Raw genomic sequence first — 24,907 nt, forward strand, 5'->3', positions numbered from 1 at the left:
CACAAAAGGATCCTCATGAAGGGAGTGTTTTTTAGGGGACACAAAGGCATCAAGGGCATCATTCAACAAAGCATGATCATATCTATTAAAAGGTTTATCTTTTGATTCAAAAGGAGATATCTCTCCATAGAGGGGATCATTGAAAACAACCATGTTACTAGATTTAGTGGAAGAGCTGATAGGAATGTACCCTTGAGAGGAATCATTCGACTTATCTTTCTCATCACAACGAAATGGCATAGTAACAATGTTTATGAGTTTTTGGTAAAATGAAGGTTTGGTATATTTAGGTTTCAAAAATTTATCTAAAGCTTCATCTAACTCATAATCATCACAAATATGAACATCTTGCAAATAAAAATCTGACATTTTGAAATTGCATAATATTTTAAACACACAATGCAAAGAAACACACTTTTTTTTTTTTTTTTCTTTTTAATGAAAATGAAATGAAAACACACTAAATCTAGATCTAGATCTAAAAAATGCAATGCAAGAGGAAGCAATGATAGATTCACGTCGGGTTCACCAAAATGTGTGGGGGAAAAAGTGACACTAAGCAAACATGCCCTAATCTCACTTTCAACCACACACTTGTGGAATACGAAAGAGCCTAGAGGTATCACACAATTGGCTACTTCTTCTTGTGGAAGAGAGAGCCACGGGCTACCTATTAGGATTTCTATTCCTTTGTTGCAATTGAAAGATGAAATGATGCAAGTTCAATCCCTAACCCCAAAGTGCAAGTATGAACTAATAACAAGATTGCAGAATTGAACTTAAACAATGGGAAGCTGTAAACACAAGGACAAGACAAGAATGCAAATGCGTACTCGAAGTTAAAATCTGACTGAAAATGTTCGGGACAGGGGCGCGGGCGCCACTGTCCTGATTCTGCTCCTGAAACTGCTCCGAAAACTGCTGTTTTGCAAAGCTATCAAAAATGTTGAAAACTACTGTCAGAAGGACCAGGGCGCCCAGCGCCCCTATCCTGGCAGGACCAGGGTGCCCCACGCCCCTGTCCTGGTCTTTTGCTCTGAGATTTGGTGTGAAGTTCGGTCTCCGTCTGCTTTTTCCGGATCTGTAACTTGCGGCGTCGTCCGAATTCCGAAACCTACACTTATATCTGAAAAGGTATGGTGGGCGGCTATATAGGGTTTTGCCTTAGTCAAACCCACATTTTGGTGATTTCCACCTCCACGAATAGCCAAGTTGTATTGTAAAAATAGTGTGTGCAGACCTTGTGTGTGTGCAAGATCTAAAATGCAAGTAAGAAAACTAGAGCAACCTAGAAAGTAAACCCTAATTGCTTGTGAATGATAATGTAAATGCTCCAAATCAAGATGCCAAGTGATCTAAAGCATGAATGTAAGTGACATAATGAGGCTTATGCAAAGACATGAAAACAACATGAAATCATACCCAACCCCAAGGGAGGGGTACAAGCCAATCTTCAGTCGGTGATCCCTTGTTGCTCTTCAATGCCTTCAAAGCCCTAAGTGAATGAATGGATTTGATGAATGCTTGGAGGATGAATGTTGAGAGTTGTTGAAGTCTTCAAAGATCTGCTCTTTCCCTGCATATGAGGTTCCTGAAAACAAAATTTGGATCCTTTCAAATGAAGAAAGAGAGCTCTTATATATGAAACCCTAGGTCTTAATTTCAACTTTTGGCCGACCTAGAGATTGAATATCCCGCCAATTTCTTGGGGTTAAGCTTTATTTTATGATTGGATTGCGCTTCTAAAATTTCAGGAAAAATGTCCGGGACCATGTGCACGCCGGGCGCCATGGTCCCAACAACTTTTCACCAAATTTTCAGGACCGTCGGATATGATGATTTTAGAGAGAATCCCGAAGTTACAGGTGATTTCGAGATGTTTTGACCCCCGAAATCAAGCCCCCAAGTTCAAAATAGGACCTAATTAGGGTTTTTGATTAAATGATGTATAGGAGGAATAAAATGAAAAGGGCACACTTTAATGAAAGGGCCCAACTTTATGATGTGGAAGACAATGAAATAGAACCTTAGACCTAATTAATTTAATTAATTAAGTGCCAAAGGGGAAATGTGATGCAAAATGCAACATGCGCCAAGGCGGGTGCTAAACTAGGTGTGAAATTGTACCACCCTAGCAAGTGCGTACAATTTACGATGCTACATGAATGTAAATAGATGGAGATGTTATATGTTGCATTAGTTATTATTAGATGTTAATTAAAAAAAATTGTCTCCATTTGTATATTATTGTTTAGTTTCTTTAGGCTATTTTGGCGGGCATTACAACTTGGTATCAGAGCCCATGTTCAACATTGGGTACTCTGGTTTTGATTGAGCCCATTGTGCATTTTAGCATTTGGCATGGGGTAGCCCATCAATTTTATCCTTGCTATTTATTTTTCCTTTTTATAGTTCCCTTAGATGTTTAGCATATAGTTTCCTTTGCTTTTGCTTAGATAAGATGCCTATTAGGGGTAGAGATCATCGTCGTGCTGGTTGCATGGGTACTCATAGGAACCCTCACCCTAAGGTTTCTAAAGAGTCACACCTTGAGGAATAGGAGTAGGAGCATCCTAGACATGATCTAATTCCATAGCTGGTGAACATGCTTTAGGAGCTTCTTGGTCGGATAGGATTGAAATAGGAGGAGAACTAGCAGGAGGGATCTCATCATTCAGAGCATCGAGAGAGAGAGCATTCACATTCTCCTAGGAGGAGAATGGAGGTGGATCAGGAGGTGCTCATAGCTAGTCACATTAGAGATCTAAATAAGACTCATCCTCCTACCTTTGATGGCTTAGGAAGTGGTATGGATGTAGAGACCTGGTTATTGGACTTAGGTAGGTATTTTTCTATGCATCAGTGTAGCAGTATTACCAAGGCGAGATGTGCGATTTTGCATCTTCATGATTTTGTGATGACATGGTGGTAGATAGACAAACAAAAGTTTCATTTGGACATAGCAACAATATCTTGGGAATTATTCTTGGAGCGGTTTCGTGCTAGATTTCTTTCAGATCATTGGAGGTAGAGGAAGGCCGATGAGCTCCACAATTTGAGACAATAGAGGATGATTGTGGAGCAGTATGAGTGCAGATTCTTCAAGCTTAGACAGTATGTTGGATACGTAGATGAAGAGTCGATGTTGATTCAACACTTTGTTAGAGGTCTCAATGATCGTATTGGTGGAGAGGTTCGGATGCACGGACCTAAGACCTTAGAGGCAGTTGTGGAGAAGGCGAGACTAGCAGAGGAGAATCTTTCATTAACATCAGGAGGAGCGACTGGAGGATAGATAGTTAGTGCACCTATTATAGGATCTATGGTGAGAGGACCATAGTAGTAGTCTTCAGGATATGCTAGGAGCCATCCTTCTTCTTTTGTAGTGGTCAGTAGTTTAAGAAGAGGTTTTCTCAGAGGCAAATCTTTGCTCGAGGTACCATATTTCAGGTCGATAGGAGTCACAATCATCAGCAGGATAGGAGACCTACTCCTTCTCAGCCAATTCAGAGTTCATATCCAGCTTCTAGTAGAGGTAGTGTTCAGCAGTTGAGTAAAGCACCAGGTAGCAGAGTGTTTGTCAGGAGAGATTGCTTCGCATGTGGACAACCAAGTCACAATGTCGTTCATTGTCCTTAGCATACTTCTCAAATGTCAAGGTAGCAGAAGCTAGCTACTTCTAAGCCTACAGTTGGAGATTGAGGTAGGTCTCATCATGTTTTTGCAGCGGTTGATAACTGTCAAGCTGAGCATCAAGCCACCATTATATAGACATCAGGTGTGGTAGGTGGTATCTCTTGTTTAGTGTTATTTGATTCTGGAGTGTCAGACTCTTTTATTTCTCCTTTTCTAGTAGAGCGATGTGGGCTTGCCATGGCAAAGAAAGATGATAGGTGGTAGGTAGAGTTAGCTACAGGGTCCAAAGTGGTAGTGGATTCCCTTGTGCTTAATTGTCCTTTAGTTTTAGGAGATTGTCATACCTATGTGGATCTTCATGTTATGTCTTTGGGATCTTATGATGTGGTTCTTGGTATGGATTGGCTTGGATCTCACCAAGCGTAGATAGATTGTAGAGGTAAGAGAGTGCAGTGGAAGGATGATAGTGGGAAGAGTGTGGAGATTGTAGGTATTTAGAGACCTATCTCTCTTCACATGATTTCTGCTATGTAGATGAAGAGGTGTGTGCATAAGGGTTGCTAGTTGTTTGTTGTTAGAGTGAAGGATATGGATGAGGGAGTTAGCTTAGATGATTTATTGTAGCAGCATCCCATTCTTCAAGAGTTTGCAGATGTTTTTCCTAGTGAGATTCTAGGTATATCCCCTCGGCGAGATATAGATTTCAGGACTGATTTGGTGCCAGGAGATGAGCCTATTTCTAGGGCTTCCTATCGGATGACCACACAGGAGTTGAATGAGTTGAGGGTTTAGTTAGAGGAGTTGTTGGTGAAGGGGTTTATTTGTCCTAGTGTGTCCCCTTGGGGTGCACCTATGTTATTTGTGAATAAGAAGGACGAATCTCTTCGATTATGCATTGATTACAGACAGCTTAATAAGGTGACGGTGAAGAACCGATATCCCTTGCCTCGAATAGATGATTTATTTGACCAGATTAAAGATGCCAAAATCTTCTCTAAGATTGACCTTAAGTTTGGGTATCACCAATTGAGGATTCAGGAGGCGAACATTCATCGCATAGCTTTTCATACTAGATATGGTCATTATGAGTTCATAGTGGTACCTTTTGGTCTCACGAATGCACCTTCAGTTTTTATGAGCTTGATGAATTGTGTATTCAGGTTGTATTTGGATAGATTTGTATTAGTATTTCTGGATGATATTTTGATTTATTCAAGATTGGTTGAGGAGCATGAGGATCATGTAAGGCAGGTTTTGCAGTGTCTTAGGGAGAATCAGCTATACGCCAATTTGGCAAAGTGTGATTTCTTTCAGATAGAGGTGAGGTACCTTGGTCATGTGATTTTTGGAGAGGGTAATGCAATTGATCCCTCAAAGATTCAGGTGATTGTCAATTGGCTAGCATCCACTAATGTGGGAGAGGTGTGTAGTTTCATGGGTTTAGCAGGATATTATCACAAATATGTTCAAGATTTCTCTAGGATAGCTCATCCTATCACTTCTCTTCAAAGAAAAGGGAAGAATTTTGTTTGGACAGAGCAGTGTGAGATGGCATTTCAGATTCTTAAGGAGTGTTTGACCAGTGCACCTATTTTAGCAATGCCAGATCCTTTGGGGAATTTTGTGGTGTGCACAAATGTTTCTTTGGAGGGTCTAGGAGCACTGTTGATTCAGGATGGTCATGTGATTGCATATGAGTCGTGTAAAATTAAGAATCATGAGCAGAATTATCCCACCTATGATCTTGAGTTAGCGGCAATGATTCATGCTTTGGTTAGATGGAGGCACTTCCTTCTTAGACATAGATTTGAGTTGCACAGTGATCATCGTAGTTTGCAGTATATCTTCACGCAGTCAAATTTGAATGCTAGGCAGAGGCATTGGATGGAGTTCTTATGTGAGTATGACTTTGAGGTGAGATATATTTAGGGTAAGGAGAATGTGGTAGCAGATGCATTTAGTTGCAGGAGGCATGAGATTTCAGCAATGTCTCTTAGTGTGGATTTGAGGACTATTCTTACTACCCTTCCTTCAAATGTATGGTATCTAGAGATTATTGCAGAGGTTTTCGTAGGTAGAGCTCTTGAGGGCAGATATGCAAGTTACTCAGTGGAATCAGATGGACTTCTTAGGCATTTGTGAAGTATTTATGTTCCACCATCAGACGGTCTTCGAGATTTGATCATGGTGGAGGCACATCGTGCACCTTACTCGACACATCCAGGTGTCAAGAAGATACACATGGATTTGATACAGATATATCATTGGTCTGGTATGAGGAGAGATATTACAAATTTTGTGGCATGTTTCCTAGAGTGTCAGCAAATGAAGGTAGAGCATCAGCATCCTATGGGATTATTACAGTCACATTTGGTTCCAGGATAGAAATGGGATATTATATCTATGGATTTTATAGTTGGATTGCCCATGTCTTCACATCGTCATGATGCTATTATGGTCACTATAGATAGATTGACCAAAGTAGTGCACTTTTCTCTGATTAGGTCTTCGTATACAGTAGTGACAGTAGCTCGGGTTTCTTGGAAGGAGTTGTGAGGTTGCATGGTATTCCTCGGTAGATCATATCGGATCGCAATCCAGTGTTCACATCAGCATTTTGGATAGCTCTTCAGCATGATTTGGGTACGCAGTTGAACTTTAGTTCATCTTATCACCCTGAGACAGATGGACAAATAGAGAGGGTGAATCAGGTTTTGGAGGATATGTTGAGGATGTACATGATGAATCAGCAATCTCATTGGGAGGATTATCTCTATTTGGTTGAGTTTGTGTACAATAATGGTTACCATAGCTCTATTGGTATGTCTCCTTATCAGGCATTATATGGTAGACCGTGTCGCATGCCCTTCTATTGGGATCGTTTAGAGGATAGAGTGCATATTGGATCAGATATGTTGCAGGATATGGAGGACTAGGTGGCTCGCATTAGAGAGCATTTGTTGGTTGCTTAGTATAAACAAAAGAAATATGCGGATGCTCATCAAGTGGACAAGCAGTTTTCTGTTGGTGACATGGTATTTTTGAGAGTTTGCCCATGAAAGAGTCTGATCCATTACGAAAAAGGCTCTAAGTTAGCATCTCAATTTGTTGGACCTTTCAAGATTTTGGAGTGGATTGGTCCTATGGCTTATCGCCTTGCCTTACCGCCTAGCTTGTCCTACATCCATGATGTCTTTCATGTTTCAGTTTTTTAGGTTATATCATCCTGATATTTCACATTTGTTGGATTGGATTGCTCTACAGGTTGAGGATGGATAGCTTTCTATGGAGCCCATGCACATTCTTTAGCATAGAGAGATGTCCCTCAGAGGTCAGAGCGTAGAGAAGGTAAGGGTCCAGTGGGATTCGATTGATGATTCTTCAACTACATGTGAGGATGCAATGAGGATGAGAGAGCTATATCCCTATTTGTTCTCAGGCTTCCAGGAGTAAGCCTAGGCAAAGGGGGCGAGGATGTAGTGTCCAGCCTTGATTTGACTTATTTTGACTAGAGTTGACTTTTATATTATGCTTGATAGACTTATCTAGACTATATTTTGATTAGTTGCATGATGATTACTTATGTGCTTCAGTTACTTATGATTGACACTATTGGACATATGCTATTTTGATTATCTATATAAATGTTGGTACTCATGATTGATCATGTGATTTGATGATATATGTACTCGATGGATTTTATATGCTTACTATGTGATGGATTATTGATAGATTAGATTTATCATGGTTTTGATGATGATTATGATTATGCTAACCCTACTTTATGTTTACATATGATGAGATGTTTATGAGATGTGTTTGACTATTGTTTGACTGTCTTTGTGATAGAGATAATTCCACATCACTAATTACGAGTGGGATGTGTCATCACGATTCTCTATCACTTGCTTGTTCTATATATGTATATGTATAGGTGGTATTGTCATTTTGTGGTTGCAGGATTTTGTAGGTACCAGACATCGACTTCACTTGGCTTCACATGTTTGAGCATGTCTTTAGTTCCAATGGCTTATGTGGTTCAGAGATGGCATGAGTTTCCCCTCGCATACTCTAGATTTAAGTTGTTCACCGTGAGTAGTCAGCATCTTGGCATAATTCGCCATGTCAGTTAGTAAGCATGGTCTTTTGCTATAGTGAGTTCAGTTTATGTCAGTTGATTTACTTGTTTATGTCAGAATAATCATGTGGCTCTTGATTTGTAATTTTATATTTGGTAAAGTTTATTTTAATGTATTTAATTTATAAGTTTTGAATATTTAATTATTTGATATTTATATTTATTTGATAATTAATGTTTATTGATTTTATGATTATTTAATATTTGATAAGTCTTATTGTTGTGTAATATTTATTTAATATTTGTGATTTAATCTTTAATGGTATTTTATTATTTAATTATTTATTTGACCTTCTATGGTTTGATATTTATTTGGTTCTTTAATTTATTTTATTAGCTTTTGGGTTATTTCATTTTAATCCCCATTTGGATTATTTATTTACAACTTATATTTATTTGATAGTTTGACTTTTATTCCTAAGTGGGGAGTATGAACACATTAAATTAAATAAAGAAATTAAACAATCCCACTTAGCTGGATAAGAATATTTTATTTACTTTACCTACCCTTCACTCTCATTGGTTAAATTCAAAATAAGTGAATAAATTATATTATATGGTGGGTTGGTAAAATATAATTCAAAAAGGAATATTTTGATTGGTCGAGATTGAGACTAGGGTTTTGGGATTATTGTTGTTTTTTATTTTCATTCCCGTGAGGTTTTTCGGGTTGGTTGGCTCTTCTCTGGAAATTTCTCCAGCAAGTTTTCTTCTTGGTTTTGGAATTCTTCTCTCTTGGTTTTGGCTGGAGCGTGGTTGAATTTTGGTTTGGCTTGTTGGAGCTCTTCTTCAGCTTCATTCCATTACTTTAGGTTGCAGGTTGGAGTCCTCTCACTTTGCATTTTGTTTTCAATGGCTTCTTTGTGTATGCATTGTGTCTACATTATCTTGGGTCTAGGTTGAAATATTATTTATTCTATAGTTTTTAATATTATTGAAGGTTAATATTTGGGGAGGAAACTTTATATTATTTGGATTTTGTATAGTTGTTGGAAAATATGTATTTGGTATTTCATGTGTATGTTGTTCCTGGTTCTATGAAAACTCTTGTGAAGACATTTGATTTAATCTTGGTTTTTAGTCTGAGTTGATTTATTTTGTTTATACCTATGTATTCCTTGTTTATGGGCATCTCTTTTCATGTATTTTTTAAGCCCTTTGATGAAGTCTGGATTTTATTATTTTACCTGAAAGTTTTTCTAAGTTTTCCGTAAGTCTTGTGCAAAAGCGTTGTTTCTGCAAAAGCGTTATCTTAATGTGAAAAAGTGATGTTTCTGTATTGCATTTTTGTTGCTCTGCACAGCATAAGCACTATCTTAGGATACATATGCATGATTCTAGAAACATAAGCATTGTTCTTCATGATAGAAGCGATGTTCTTTTTGGCAGAAGCACTATCCTAGGGGCAAAAGCGCTAACATGTCTGTGTTTTGTATTTTCTCAGTTTTGGTGATTTTTGAGGTTTTTTTTTTAATTGATTTTTGTACCAAAGGCTTTATTTGAGGTCTATTAATATTTCCCAGTTTTGGGTTTGATCAGTTTTGATGCATTTTGATGGTTTTGAGTATGTTTGTTTCTCTATGCATTGTGAATATTGTAGACTCTCTTCCATGTGGATAGGCCATGGATGATTTGAGATTATTACTATGTTGTTTTGGACCAGCAAATGAGTAGGCCTTGTTGTGATGTTATCTTTATTTTATGGCAACATTTGATGGCTTGATATGCCTTTGTTTATTGCTAGCCAAGAGGCTCATTTTGCTATATTGATGTTGTTGTAGCCTTGTTTATGTTGTAAGAGTATGTGTGGAAGTTGTTGGCTGCATTGAGTATTATTTTCATGTAATTATGTTGGTAGAGCCTCTTGTGATTTATTGTTGGGCCATGTTAGGAGGAGTGGGCTTCCTTGTGATGACCGGGGTCACGAGAGATAGGCTTGCATGAGGTTCCTTGTAAGGATGCATGAAGTCTAGACCACCATGGAACATTGGAGTTTTATGTGATTTGTAAATGAGTGATAACCTAATAATTGATGGGTTGGGTAGTTAGATTAATTAATAAGATGATAAATTCAGTTGTGCCTCATGAATTAGTCCTAGGGAGGATGTTTTAGGATAAGCATGAGAAGGTCGTGAAGATGGTAAGCTAATCTCCCTTAGTCTCTCATAGGTTGAGATGGCTCCACATGTCCATCAGGCTAGTGCCTTGTGTTATTATGTTATTATGTTATGAGGATGGCATGTGATGACACTCCACTCCTACATGTGTTTCCCCTTTAAGATTTATGATTATGCTTATTGGATGCATTTATGTCTTGATGAGTTTTACGCCTCTAGGAGTTCATTCTTGTTGTATGTGTGAGTTCTTGCTTGAGATTCCTTGTGTGGTTAGTCTCCTTGGTTATAGGTGTCAGCTTAGGTTTAGAGTATGTGTTGGGACCTTGTGTCATCTCCTAGCATGGGGGGTGGTTCCTTTGGTTCCACATGGTCGAGAGGTTGGTTCTTTTTAGCCATTGGGATGCTCTCTTGGATTCTTCTTGTGTGGATGTGGATTTTGATAGTTCTGATACTTAATATAAGTACAGATCCAATAGCCAACAAGATGAGAGGGGGGGGTGAATCATACAAACTTAATCATCCATAAAAACATCATATTCAACCTCGGTAACATATATATCAGCAATATAACCAAAACTGTTAAACATGCAACCTCAAAAGCATATAAACAATATAAACCTCATAACACCAGATTTAACGTGGAAACCAAAATAGGGAAAAAACACTGTGGGATTTCGAACCCACTAAGAAATATACTCTTCTAGAGTATGCTCGGTTAACAGCAAATCCTATTAAAGATTACAAACACATTGCTATATGTGACCCGGTTAAGGGATTTCCCTCAGATCTATTAGGAACTTCACTTTGTTAGAAGTGACCTTGTCAAAGGATTTCAAACACTCAATCAGAATGTCACCTTGCTAGAGGATTTACATATAAGACTGTTAAGTCCACTCGGTTAAGAGATTTTCTGTCACTTTCACAAAATAACAGTAATACAAATCTATCTGCAACTTCACATCTAAAATGCTAAAGCAGATTCTTATTTGTTCAATACAATCTAGACATAGAACTAATCTTGTCTATCTGTTGGGCTTCTATACTCTGTTATTCTAACAGGTCTTCAAGCTTCTGTGTTCGATAATCACTATGTAGCATCCCTGTGCATACACTTGCCCGCATACATTGTTTATCAATAGTTTCCTATTTATAAACAATTAGATAACCGCTTAATCTCCTTGATCACATTTCCCATGATCAATCATAGCCATTAGATCTTCAATCTTGTCCAGGTTCAATGCATCTTTCGATCTGAAAACATTTTACCCCACCTTGGAACTTGCATACTAGTCTTGGAACTTATGCCAGGGTATTGTGGTTCAATATGAGCTGTAGATCTTCATGCTGACTTTTCATTGCCTTAGCTTCGTTAACAAACTTCTTCCATGGCTTACCAATCATTTAATCCACTCTAGCTCATCAGCTTCCTTCATTAAATACCGCATGTAATCATTTAATGCATTCTGTTATAGCTCAGTTACAACTCGGTAACAACTCGGTGAATACTAAACTTCACTTGGTAGACATTTTGCCTTCATTAACCGATAGCAATAACCTTAGGGTTTACCGACTAGGTTCCTTAGGGTTTACTGACTAGGTTCCTTGGTTGATAACATAGTATAGTGTTAACCTTTACAATTTACAACATATGTATGATGTTAAAACAATCTAAAACATCATGATCTCATCAGTGTCTGACTCGGTAGTAGTTGCCCATTGAATACCTTATTCATCCCCTTATTCATCATATTCTTTCCTGTGTCTTTTACCGACATCTTTATAATCTTCATATCATACTTCTCAAGAAATGGCAACATCATACTAAATTAGAAAATCAATTTCTTGAAATTAATGACAAAATAATAATATCAAGACAGTAAAACATCTTTAATCAGTTATATCCATAATCATCAACAACCTTCTCAATATCCTTATGAAATGCCAACAATCTTTCATTGTCTGTTATAATGCAATATTGCCAACAATCTCCCCCTTTGGCATTGATGGCAAAACCAATTGATTTGACCTTAATAGATTTGGATTGCTGTGATTTTGAAATGCTGAAATGCTCTCCCCCATACATTAGACTTCTCCTCATTTCTATCTTCTTTCCAATCTGTAGTTTGCTCTTAGTCTTCTCCCCTGATAGGTCTTCTCTTAGTTGTATCTCCTTCATAGTAGTCTTCTCCCCTTTGTAGATCTTCTCACCCTTTGACAACAATGCCAAAAAGTAAAGAACTAAAACATAATTTCTTTTTGTGAGAAGTTATTTCTTGTTGTTGTGTATCAACTGAGTCTCGGTCAGAGCATTTGTCTTCAATTCCTGTTCCCTGTAATATTTCTTGTATTATGTCCTGTACACCTTTAGAAAACATCCTAAAGTGTATAACTCAGCATCAACTCCCAAAAGATATTCATTAGTCATTGGATTGATGCTTTCACCGAACTCAGTCAGTGAGTAGAAGATAGGGGTAGGACCCCTAACTTACTTCTGAGATATTCAAAAGTGTCCTTTGGTAGTGGTTTGGTGAAGATATCTGCTATTTGCTCCTTTGTGCTAACATATTCCAACACCACTTTCTTCTCTTGAGCTTCTTCTCTAAGATAATGATATTTGATAGATATGTGCTTTGTCTTACAGTGCATAACATGATTCTTTGAAATATTAATGGCACTAGTATTGTCATAGAATATAGTTACTGGCTCGATAAATTTCTCATTTATACCTTCCAACAGTTGTTTGATCCATGCAATGTTGGTGCAATTCAATGTTGCAGCAACGTATTTAGCTTCTGCTGTTGACTATGAAATGCATCCTTGTTTCTTGCTAAGCCAACTCACTAGTCTTTCTCCTAAAAAGAAAGCTCCTCCACTTGTGCTTTTCCTGTCATTAATGTTGCCTGCCCAATTAGCATCAGTATAAAATTTTAAATCAAAATCATTTCCTTTCTGATATACTAAGCCATAATCCTCTATGCTTTTCAAGTATCTAAAAATTCTTTTGATTGTTGTCATGTGTGTTTCCTTAGGATCTGTAGAGAATCTTGCAACTATACCTACTGCATGTGTATCTAGTCTGTTGTGAACAACATATTTTAGTTTTCCAATCATGGATCGATAGAGTGTCTCATCAATAGATGCAGATTCATCAATCTTTGATAATTTGCAATTGGTAGTCATAGGAGTACTTATTGGTTTTGAATCATCCATTCCAAATTTCTTCAATATTTCCTTTATGTACTTGGATTGAGTAATGAAAATCTCATTTTTCATTTGCAGTATATGTAAACCTATAAAATACTTTATATCACCTATTAATGACATCTCAAATTCTTTGCTCATTTCATTTCCAAAGTTCTTGCATAAAGAGTCATTTCCACAAAATATAATATCATCAACAAATATGGTTGAGATCAGTATTCCATTTTCATCATTCTTCATGTACATGTTGTTGTTCTCACTTGTCACTTGTCCTTATAAAACCAATCTTAATCAAATAAGAGTGCAATCTTTCATACCATGCTCTTGGTACTTGTTTCAAATCATATAAAGCTTTGTTCAATTTACATACCTGATCTTTATTAGTGTCTTCAACAAATCCTTCAGGTTGTTCAATAAAAACTTCTTCTTCTAATATTCCATTCAGAAATGCAGATTTGACATCCATTTGATATATCTTGAAGTTCTTGAAAGCAACATAGGCCAACAATGTTCTAACTCCTTCAAGTCTAGCAACAGGTGCAAAATTTTCACCATAATCAATTCCTTCTTCTTGAGCATAACCTTTGCAAACTAGTCTTTCTTTGTTTTGAATGACTTCACCTTTTTCATTTAGCTTGTTTTTGAAAATCCACTTTGTATCGATTACATTTTTGTCCTTCGGTCTTGGGATTAGTGTCCATGTGTCAATCTTCTTGATTTGATCAATCTCTTCTATCATAGCATTTACCCAATCTTCACTGTTAAATGCCTCTTTTACTATTCTCGATTCAAATTCAGATATCAAACATGTGTTTTGTCTCAGTTTGTTCCTTGTCATCACTGGTTCATCCTTATCTCCTATAATTTGACTTCGTGTATGATGTGTTCTGACATACTTGGCTAATACAGGCTCGGTAGGCTCTGTATGATCTTCTTCATCACTCGATAACTGGATATTCTCTTCATTTTCTTCAACAGTCTTCTCGGTTGGACATAGACAAATTCATCATAGTCTTCTGGTTCCTTGGAATTTCCTTCATCATTTCTTTCTGCAAATTCATCAATTTTCACATTTGCACTTTCTACTATTTTGTTAGATGATTTGATCGGACATTTAAATGCTTTGCTTCTAGGAGAGTAACCTAGAAACATTCCTTCTTCACTTTTCTAATCAAACTTGCCATTTCTATCATCTTTATGAACATAGCATCTACTTCCAAAGATTTTAAAATAACTAACATTAGGTTTCTTATCATACCAGATTTCATATGGTGTCTTCAAAGTACCTTTGTTCAATTGAACTCGGTTCAAGGTGTAAACAGTTGTGCTTATTGCTTCTCTCCAAAATGTTTGTGGCACCTTCTTTTCAATCATCAATGTTCTGGCACAATCCACAATAGATCTATTTCTTCTTTCAGCTATTCCATTCTGTTGTGGAGTTCTTGATGCAGAGACTTGTCTTTTAATACCATAATCATTGCAAAATAAGTTGAACTCATCAGATGTGAACTCTCCTCCTCTATCTGATCTAAGACATTTCAGTTGTCTTCCTGTTTCATTTTCAACTCTTGCCTTGTACCATTTAAACATTTGAAAAGCTTCTGATTTTTCTTTTAAAAACATTACTGACATCATCCTTGAATAGTCATCCACAAATAATATGAAATATTTATCACCATAATAACTTTGAACTTTCATAGGACCACAAAGATCAGTGTGCACTAGATCTAAAATTCCCTTAGAAGTGTAAGAATTACTTGTAAAGCTTGATCTTGTCATCTTACCCATCTAGCATCCTTGGCACATAGCATTCTCAGGTTTTTCAAGACTCGGTAGACCTCTTACTCTGTGCTTCTTACTTATTTTGATCAAATTATCAAATGGACATGACAAAACCTTTTATGCCATAACCAGGTATCATCAATCTTTGCATGCAAACACTTATTTTGAGTTGAGTCAAGGTGAAATGTATTACCTTTTGTTTGTGTCCTAGTAGCAGCTAACTTGCCATTTTTGTCATGAACTTTGACAATTCCCTTTTGAAATTCTATTCAGTAACCTGTGTTGTTTAGTTGTGCTACACTCAACAAATTGTATTTCAAACCTTCAACCCAATAAACATCATTGCATCTTGCATTATCAAGAAGTGTTATAGATTCTTTACCTCTTACTGGACATGGTGCATCATTACCAAATCTAACATAGCCTCCATCATAATCTTCTAATATAACAAACTTGTGTTTATCTCCTGTCATATGATGTGAGCATCCACTATCTATAATCCAAGAATCATTAGTGTTTATGTGAGATATTAGGGCTTTTTCTTCATACCTTTCTTAATCTAATCCATCCTTGATAGCCACATAAACTACTTCCTTTGTATCAGTCTCATCTGATTTATCATCGTTAGATTCTTCATCAGCTATTAAGCATGTCTTTCTATCTCTTCTTCTGAAGTCTTGGTGTCCTCTATAATGATTATCTTTCTGTCTATCATCTCGGTAATCTCTTCTTTCAGTAAAATCTTTGTCAGGACAGTTAGAAGCCATATGTCCTATCTTATCACAATTGAAACATTTCAAAGGTAGTTTTCCTTTATACTTACCTTTGCCTCTCGATAACCTTCTGGCTAATAGTGCTTCAAACTCTTCTTGCTTTCTGATTTCTTCATATAGTTTGTGTACTTCTTCCATGTTCTTCTGAAATCTTTCACTTGCTGCACTATGATCTCCTTCAGAATACTTATACTTTCTTTCATTGTAATCATTAGATTCATCAAGATGAAAAGAACTAAATGCAGATTCAACTTTATTTACCGTAGATCCACTGTTATCAAAATTACTTAACTCAAATGCATGTAGCTTACCAATAGTAGCATCTAAAGAAACTAGCATATTAGGTACAGACCTCAATTCATTGATTGTAGAGACTCGAATTGCATAAGCTAGTAGAAGGGTTCTCAACAACTTACTTGTTATATCCTTTTCTTCAATAGTTCCACCTGCTCCTTTGATTTGATTGACAATCTCCTTTAGTCTTGTACTATACTGAGTTATGTTCTCACCTTCATTCATCCTCATAGATTCAAGTTGTCCTCTCAAACTATCTACTTTTGCTCTTTGAACATGTTCATCTCCTCCATATATTGATATGAGCTTATCCCACATTGCCTTTGCATCATTGCAGCCTTCTAGATCATTAAACTCTGAATTGATCAATGTAGATGTTATTTCAATCATTGCTTGAATATGTTCTTGCTTTGCCCTTATCTCTTCCATAGTCAATGGATAGGTGCTTGGTGCAACAAAATCATTCTCCAGATAGTATACAGCATATTCTTCAACTCCTGATAGATGTAGCTTCATCCTTTTCTGCCATGTAGAGAAACTTGACTTGTTCAACTTTGGTGCATCCCACTTATACATCTTTGGATCTTTAACTCAAGTGCCTTTAAACTTTCCTTCCGAAGTCCAAAGCTCTGATACCAATTGATAGTTCTGATACTTAATATAAGTACAGATCCAATAGCCAACAAGATGAGAGGGGGGGGTGAATCATACAAACTTAATCATCCATAAAAACATTAGATTCAACCTCAGTAACATATATATCAGCAATATAACCAAAACTGTTAAACATGCAACCTCAAAAGCATATGAACAATATAAACCTCATAACACCAGATTTAACGTGGAAACCCAAATAGGGAAAAACCACTATGGGATTTCGGACCCACTAAGAAATATACTCTTCTAAAGTATGCTTGATTAAAAGCAAATCCTATTAAAGATTACAAACACATTGCTAGATGTGACCCGGTTAAGGGATTTCCCTCAGATCTGTTAGGATCTTCACTTTGTTAGAAGTGACCTTGTCAAAGGATTTCAAACACTCAATCAGAATGTCACCTTGCTAGAGGATTTACATATAAGACTATTAAGTCCACTTGGTTAAGAGATTTTCTGTCACTTTCACAAAATAACAGTAATATTAATCTATATGCAACTTCACATCTAAAATGCTAAAGCAGATTCTTATTTGTTCAATACAATCTAGACATAGAACTAATCTTTTCTATCTGATGGGCTTCTATACTCTGTTATTCTAACAGGTCTTCAAGCTTCTGTGCTCGGTAATCACTATGTAGCATCCTTGTGCATACACTTGCCCACATACATTGTTTAACAACAGTTTCCTATTTATAAACAATTAGATAACCGCTTAATCTCCTTGATCAAATTTCCCATGATCAATCATAGCCATCAGATCTTCAATCTTGTCCAGATTCAATGCATCTTTCTTTCTGAAAACATTTTACCCCACCTTGGAACTTGCATACTAGTCTTGGAACTTGTTCCAGGGTATTATGGTTCAATCTGAGTTGTAGATATTCATGCTGACTTTTCATTGCCTTAGATTCGTTAACAAACTTCTTCCATGGCAAACCAATCATTTAATCTGCTCCAACTCATCAGCTTCCTTCATTAAATACCGCATGTAATCATTTAATGCATTTTTTTATAGCTCAGTTACAACTTGGTAACAACTCGGTGAATACTAAACTTCACTTGGTAGACATTCCGCCTTCATTAACCGATAGCGATAACCTTAGGGTTTACCGACTAGGTTCCTCAGGGTTTACTGACTAGGTTCCTTGGTTGATAACATAGTATAGTATTAACCTTTACAATTTACAACATATGTATGATGTTAAAACAATCTAAAACATCATGATCTCATCATTGTCTGACTTGGTATTAGTTGCCCATTGATTACCTTATTCATCCCCTTATTCATCATATTATTTCCTGTGTCTTTTACCGACATCTTTATAATCTTCATATGATACTTCTTAAGATATGGCAACATCATACTGATTTAGAAAATCAATTTCTTGATATCAATGACAAAATAATAATATCAAGACAGTAAAACATCTTTAATCAGTTATATCCATAATCATCAACAACCTTCTCAATAACCTTATGAAATGCCAACAATCTTTCATTCTTTGTTATAATGCAATATTGCCAACAGATTCTTCTTGTGTGGATGTGGATTCTTCTTTATGATGTACTATGGATGTACCTTGTAGCAGATTTATGTAATGGATAAGATGGAATGTATGTAATGTAATATTTTTATATATAGTAGATGGAATCTTGTAGTAGAAAGAGCTATTCTCATGTTGTATTTAAGGTACTCGTATTTGTAAGATGAATTGTAGTTGGAAATTGGAATTTAGGCATATTGTATCTGTACTATTGTAGAGATGTGATCTTACGAATCATGGAAATAAGTGGATTATAGTTGGAATAGAATGGAATTGCATTATGGAATAGTTGTATTATTTCATGGAATGTTTAGAGGCTAGTTAGAATGTTAAATAATATTGAAGGAGGAATATTCGTAGATTAATAAGTGAATATGTTAAAAGATATTAATTGGGTATAGTAAATAGGAATGATTCACGTAGATGCATTAGGAGAGAAGAAATTATGCATATCATGAGGAATAAGTAATGTTGTAGGTTTCATATCTCGTGGTTAAAGAATTAGAATATGATGTATTAACAAAGGTGAAATATACCTATTGAGTGGGTAGTATGTTATTGTGGAAATAAATTAAGTAATGATATTAAAGTACCCTAGAGAAAGATTATTGATGTTGTGTTATTTCTGCTTGCATTATTTGATGAAATGAGCAATGATGTATGTGTTGTCTTCAAAATCTGATTCCCTTTAACATCCTTAAAATAATATGATTAAACTCGGTGCAGAAGAGACATCAAAGATAAGGAAATTCTCAAGACAACATATGACAAGGTTTGATTGAACCTTCTACACTTCGGACTTACTCAGAGCCCAAGCGGGTATACCTTTGTGAATTGAATTCACACTTTCAAACATAAACCGACAGCAAACCAGTGGATCTATTCACCTTGAAATCAACTGAAAACAAAGAATGGAAATTATACTTAAATTCAGCATTTCGATCAACAAAACATGCAATAAACAACTTCAATCAATACCAGTGCCTTATCCAAGGTCACAGAGTCATCTAAACTCAGATAATACTCCTCAAACAAAACATCTTTATGCATCCCGTTGGCTTGGTTTCTATTAATCCTTGTATATGCCTGACACCTACAAGAATTTATGCATTCCAAATTAAGCTATGATCATCAAAATTCAAAGTCTATTCCAAAGAGTTTACTGGCATGAGTGATCCCCGCATCTTTAATTTCCCTCCTAAAGAGAAAAGCTAACGAACACTTCTACTAAAATTGCTTTGCAATTCCATTCAAATAGAACAACCCTGGATTATTCAAAATGAAAACAGTAAACAAATTTGTAAACACACTTGAAGACAACACAAAGCTTCACTCAAAATCGATGGTCTATATATTGATATTTAGTTCAAGAAATATTACAAGAAATTTTGAATATTCTCCATTAGACTTAGAAAAGCTCAGATAAATTTTTGCAGCGTTTTCTTACAATTCTTTGCGATCTCCTTTCCTCTAGTCCTGGTATCCATTTATAACAACATGGATGCACAAAGCTTCAGACTTCACGAGGAGAGTTTGTTACAATCATTTCTTTCAAAATAAAGAGGTTACAAGCTTTTCGCAAAAACAGTTACAAGCTCTTTTCAGCCTCTGCAGTTTCTTCAACAAGCTGTTCAGTTGCAACCTCTTCTACCTTTTCAGGGGCACTCTCCAACTGTTCTGGATCATGGGTGGCATATTTAGTTGTCCACTCACCATACACCTCTTCTATCGGCCATGAGAAATTAATCACTTTATCCTTGGTCTTAGTCAACCTTTTCCAAGAATTTCTCATTTTGTTGACTTCTGAATTGAGAAAACCATAATGTGACTTAATTTCTCTATCTCTTGTATTGTCAAAACAAAGAAAGAAGCATCATCTAGATCAATAATTCCTTTAACTCTTGCTAACAATTTAGCTTCTATCTCCTTAAGCCACATTTGTTTGTCCTTTAATTGATCCGGGCTAGCAAAAACTCTTGGGAAAAACTCAAAAACTTGATCAGTGTACTCCTTTTTGCACAAACTAACCTTCCTATCCACATTATCCACCTCTGCTACTAATTGTACTAAGACTTTAGCGACATTAGAAGTGGATTTGATGATGGGATTGGCACTTGCTTCATTGCAAGATACACACATAAACTCTAAATCTTGCTCCCTAGGCCTCCATTTGTCAAAAATAGGTGTCAAAATGGCCTTGTCTCTCCTGAGCTCATTCCATATATCCATAATTTTACCTACATTGTTGTAGAGCAATGAAGCATTTATTGTATCTACAAAATTGGAAATTGTAGCCCTTACTCTCTCCTCATACTTCTTTGCATATAAGGCCTGAGCCTGTTTCAAGTTTTCTAATTCTTGAGGAGTAATTTCAACCATTTGAGAACTGGAGGGTGTTGGAGATGGTGGAAACTCAATGATAGGGCTAGTAGGTGGAGGTCTTACAGGAGAAGAGGAGATCATCAGTGTTGAAGACTCACCTTGATGGTATTGTCCAGTCAACTGGCTCTGCAGCTTGGAAATGATGCTATCCTTACCTCTTACCTCCTCCTTGGCATTGTTATAGGCCTTCAAAACTGTTTCCAACTTAACTTGGAGGGCCTCTTTCTCTTTGGCTTCCTTCTCTGCTACTGCAACACTAAATTTTGCAGTCTCTAACACAGTGCTAGCAGCTTCCATTGCCCCTGTACTCTGCACTCTCTTCACCATCATCCCACCAAGGTAACTTGACCCTGGGGTGTCTTTGCTTTTCTTACTCTCATTTCTCTTAAGAGACCACATGATGAGTGCAGCATTATCCGTATTGAATTAATCCCTTCCATGGGTGTAGTCTCTTTTCTCACTGCATCTAGTACCAGGGCGTCTACTATATCCCATTCGGGTAAAATAAGCATTCCATCTTGTGCTACCATATCTCTTCCCTACTCAGGGGTGATGGTTTTGAATTCTTCCATCATCTCTTGCTTTATTTCCTCTTCTACCAGGGCTGGATCTTTATTGGGTTGCTCAGCCTTTCTCTTTTCACATCTAGCATTATATTTATCTATGTGTTGTTTCCATATAAACTGCATAAATGCTTCTGATGTGACAAAATTGTTATCAGCTAAGAAGGCATTACTTGCCTACTTTATCTTAGGATCCCACTCCTAGCCTTTGAGTTCAGTGGTAGTGATATCCATTTCAGTAGCAATGGGTTCTTTTGGCATTCCTTCCTCCACTTCATCATAAGTGTAGGCAATTTCCCCTAGACTACCTAACTGTAGGAGTTGCTCAGCTATTGCTTGCTCATTTCCTATATGGATAGGGGATTGGGATGGGGAATACAAAGGTGTATCTGATTGTACTTCTTTCCCCACCCTTTTCTTCTTTGGGCTTTCTGGGATGTCAATGACATCTTGTATCTTCCTCTTTCCTTTGGAGGTAGAGGGCTCCCCTGTTGTAGGCATCAGCACACTATAACTGGATTTCTTATGCAGTGTATAATCACCAGGAGGGATTGCTTTGCTGGAAGCTGACCTACTTAGGATCATTCTTGCCTTCTTAGGGTTTCTTTTGATTACATCTTCCCTCTTCTCCTTCAGGGTCTGCATCACATCTTCAAAGCAAACAATCAAAAACTTTATTTTCTCCTCCAGAGGGAAAAAGCTAGACAATGGGTCATAGCTGGCATCAAACTGATGCACAAAATCCAAGGCTTTCTTATAAGCCACCCACTTCTCTTTCCTTAGCTCCTGCTCATCGAGATCAAACTCATTTCTATTGAGGTCTTCAAGAAACTGGAATTGATGAGGCCTACCTCTGCATGCTACCTTCTTTCTAAACACACCGTTGAAGAAGTCTCCTAGATCAGCACACCTGGACACTATAGTGGACAAATGATAAGGCTTGAGGAAATCCTCAAAGCAATTCCAGCCTCCCTTTGTTATTACAAATTGGTGGGCTATGGTAGCTGCAGAGAAAATAGTCCCTTTACCCCTGCCTGTCAACTCTGCCTCTTGTAAACCACCAATTTGTCTAAGGATCTTTGTGATTCCCACTTTGAGAGGGACCTGGTAAGGTAGCAAAAATGGGGTGCCTCTGAAACCAAACACTCTAAAAACTGTGGAGACTGGATACAAGTAAATGTCACCCTAGTTATGAACAATTTTTATGCTCTCTGCGAATTCTTTTGGTCTTATAAATTCCAGAAGAACTTTGGGGATTCTTGGGTTCTCAGAGCAGAGGAGAGTCCTTATGTTGGATGCAAAATATTTATCAAACTTCAAAAACTTGGTATCCTCTCTATCCCATGACAACATAGTACTCCATAATTGTACCAGCATTTTTTCTCCTTCTTTCTCCTTAACAAGGTCCAGTCCACTGGCAAAGTAATCACCACCTTTGAAGAGAAAAAGATGCATCAGGAGTGAGTACCATCTGAAAGGCCTATCCACCTTTCCATTCTTGATTCCTATTAACCCTCCATGAATAGCATCAGCAATGAAAGAGGCATAATCAAATGTAATTGAAAGAGAAGGATTCAAAATCCGAGCAGTCATTAACAGGTAATGATTTGGCATATTTTCTTTAGCATCTTCTCCCAAAACTTGGCAAAGTGCCCAATACATTCCTTTAGCCCTCGAGGTGAACATACTTAATGAAAAGGGCTCTTGTGTGTTGGGTCCTACAACTGTTAACCCTCCTATCTTCACAAAAAATTCCTTGAGAGGCCCGTTCCTGAGATGGCTCCTCTGTGCACCGTAAATTTGGGCTAATGATGTGAAATTTATAGGTTCTATAAAATTGGTGAACTCATTAAGCCCAAAAGCTTTCTTGAATTCTTTAGCATTAATCTCAACAAGGGTTTTCCCATTTATATCCCAAATGCTTCTTGTGACTGGATCATAGTTGAGCGCAATTTGGGTCAACAGATCTATGTCCATAAATACCCCTGGGACTACTAAATTCCCGACATCTAATTCCCAGATATTGTTTTGTGGGGCAGGAGAATTTCTCATTCCAAATCCAATTTTAAACAACCCCAACCCAGACAATCCAACCTGTGGGTCTCTCAACCAGTTACCCTTGTCATATAGTCCTTCTCCTATCTTTAAATGGGGAGCCTTGGGCACTAATTCTTTTGCCTTTGATGCCTGATTAGTTGACAACATCAACTGTTCTAAAAAATCATCACAGACACTCCTTTCTGAATAGTTAACTTTGCCAGAAAATTCTCTTTTAGGAGCCATTTTGAAAACATAAGAAATGAATACCACTCTTAAACAATTCTGTGACGAATCAATTATCTTATCTAAAACACTACACAAGAATACGAGAGAACCTGTTCTTCACTTGAAGGAATTTGCTCTACAACTAAATCAACTTGCTCTGTACTTGAAGAAAATAACTCTGCATCCGCTCTTCTGCAAAATTCTTTAAAAGATATCTTCACCCGGTTGATAGGAAATCAAATATTGTACTCAGGGCCTTAACTACAACATTGATTCCGCATGCTTCGGTCGTCCCTTCAAAATTGAATTCATATGAGAATTCATATTTTTTGCTCCAACAAGTCACAACGTTCCTGCAAGTGTTTCATTTTGCTCTTTTGCAACTTCGTGAAGCATAACTATTGGGCAGCTTGGTCCTGCAAAATAGCGTCGACCGTCCGATCAAAAGAAACTTGATCGAGCGTTAGATTAACTAATAGCTTTGGCTCCGTGCTGGGTCCCGCTTCTCTATTGGCTATATGATACCATGTGGCGCCCAACCATTGGCCTTGAAATTTCCTTCGCATTTGACTTAACGCTGGCCGCGTGTCTTTCTTTTATACTGCCGGTTCCACCTTGGCGGGCCCACAACTTTCTTCTTAGACCATGTGTTGTCGGACACGTGGATGGCTCTCATTCACTCTCGCTATTTCGTGGGGTATAAAGAATGAGCATCTTACCCTTGCGAAATAGCGCGGGCTATCAGATCATCTTTTAATTTGATCGGCATTTAACCATCTAAAAAGGCTTTCGGAAGGGGTGGGCCCGCTGACTCACTGTGAACACCTAGCTTCCAATCACCTGCGGAGCTGACTTGTCACTTTTTTATACATCGAAAGAAAACCACGAGGCCTCAATTTATTCTTGACAGCTGTATCTGCCAGGTTATCTGTCACAACATGTGGACGGCTCACATTCACTCTCGCTATTTCGCGGGGTATAAAGAACGAGCATCTTACCCTTGCAAAATAGCGCGGGCCGTCGGATCATCTTTTAAGTTGATCGGCATTTAACCATCTCAAAAGGCTTTTGGGAGGGGTGGGCCCACTAACTCACTATGAACACTTGGCATCTAGTCATCTGCAGCGCTGACATGTCACTTTTTTATACACTGAAAGAAAACCATAGGGCCCCAACAAGCTCTTGATAGTTGTATCCTCCAAGTCCTCCATCATGACATGTGGATGACTCTCATTCACTCTCGCTATTTTGTGGGGTATAAAGAATGAGCATCTTACCCTTGCGAAATAGTGCGGGCCGTTGGATCATCTTTTAAGTTGATCGGCATTTAACCATCTGAAAAGGCTTTCGAGAGGGGTGGGCCTGCTGACTCACCATGAACACTTGGCATCCAGTCATCTTTGGAGCTGACTTGTCACTTTTTTATTTGCCCAGAGAAAGCCACTGGGCCACAATTTATTCTTGACAGCTGTACCCGCTAGGTCATCTCCTAACTGCGACCTGACTCACCTCTAGGGCCCACCTTTTAGCCTTTAATCCTGACCCGCTGACT

This window comes from Cryptomeria japonica, chromosome 1, assembly GCF_030272615.1.
Source record: "Cryptomeria japonica chromosome 1, Sugi_1.0, whole genome shotgun sequence".
In the NCBI taxonomy this organism is placed as follows: domain Eukaryota; kingdom Viridiplantae; phylum Streptophyta; class Pinopsida; order Cupressales; family Cupressaceae; genus Cryptomeria; species Cryptomeria japonica.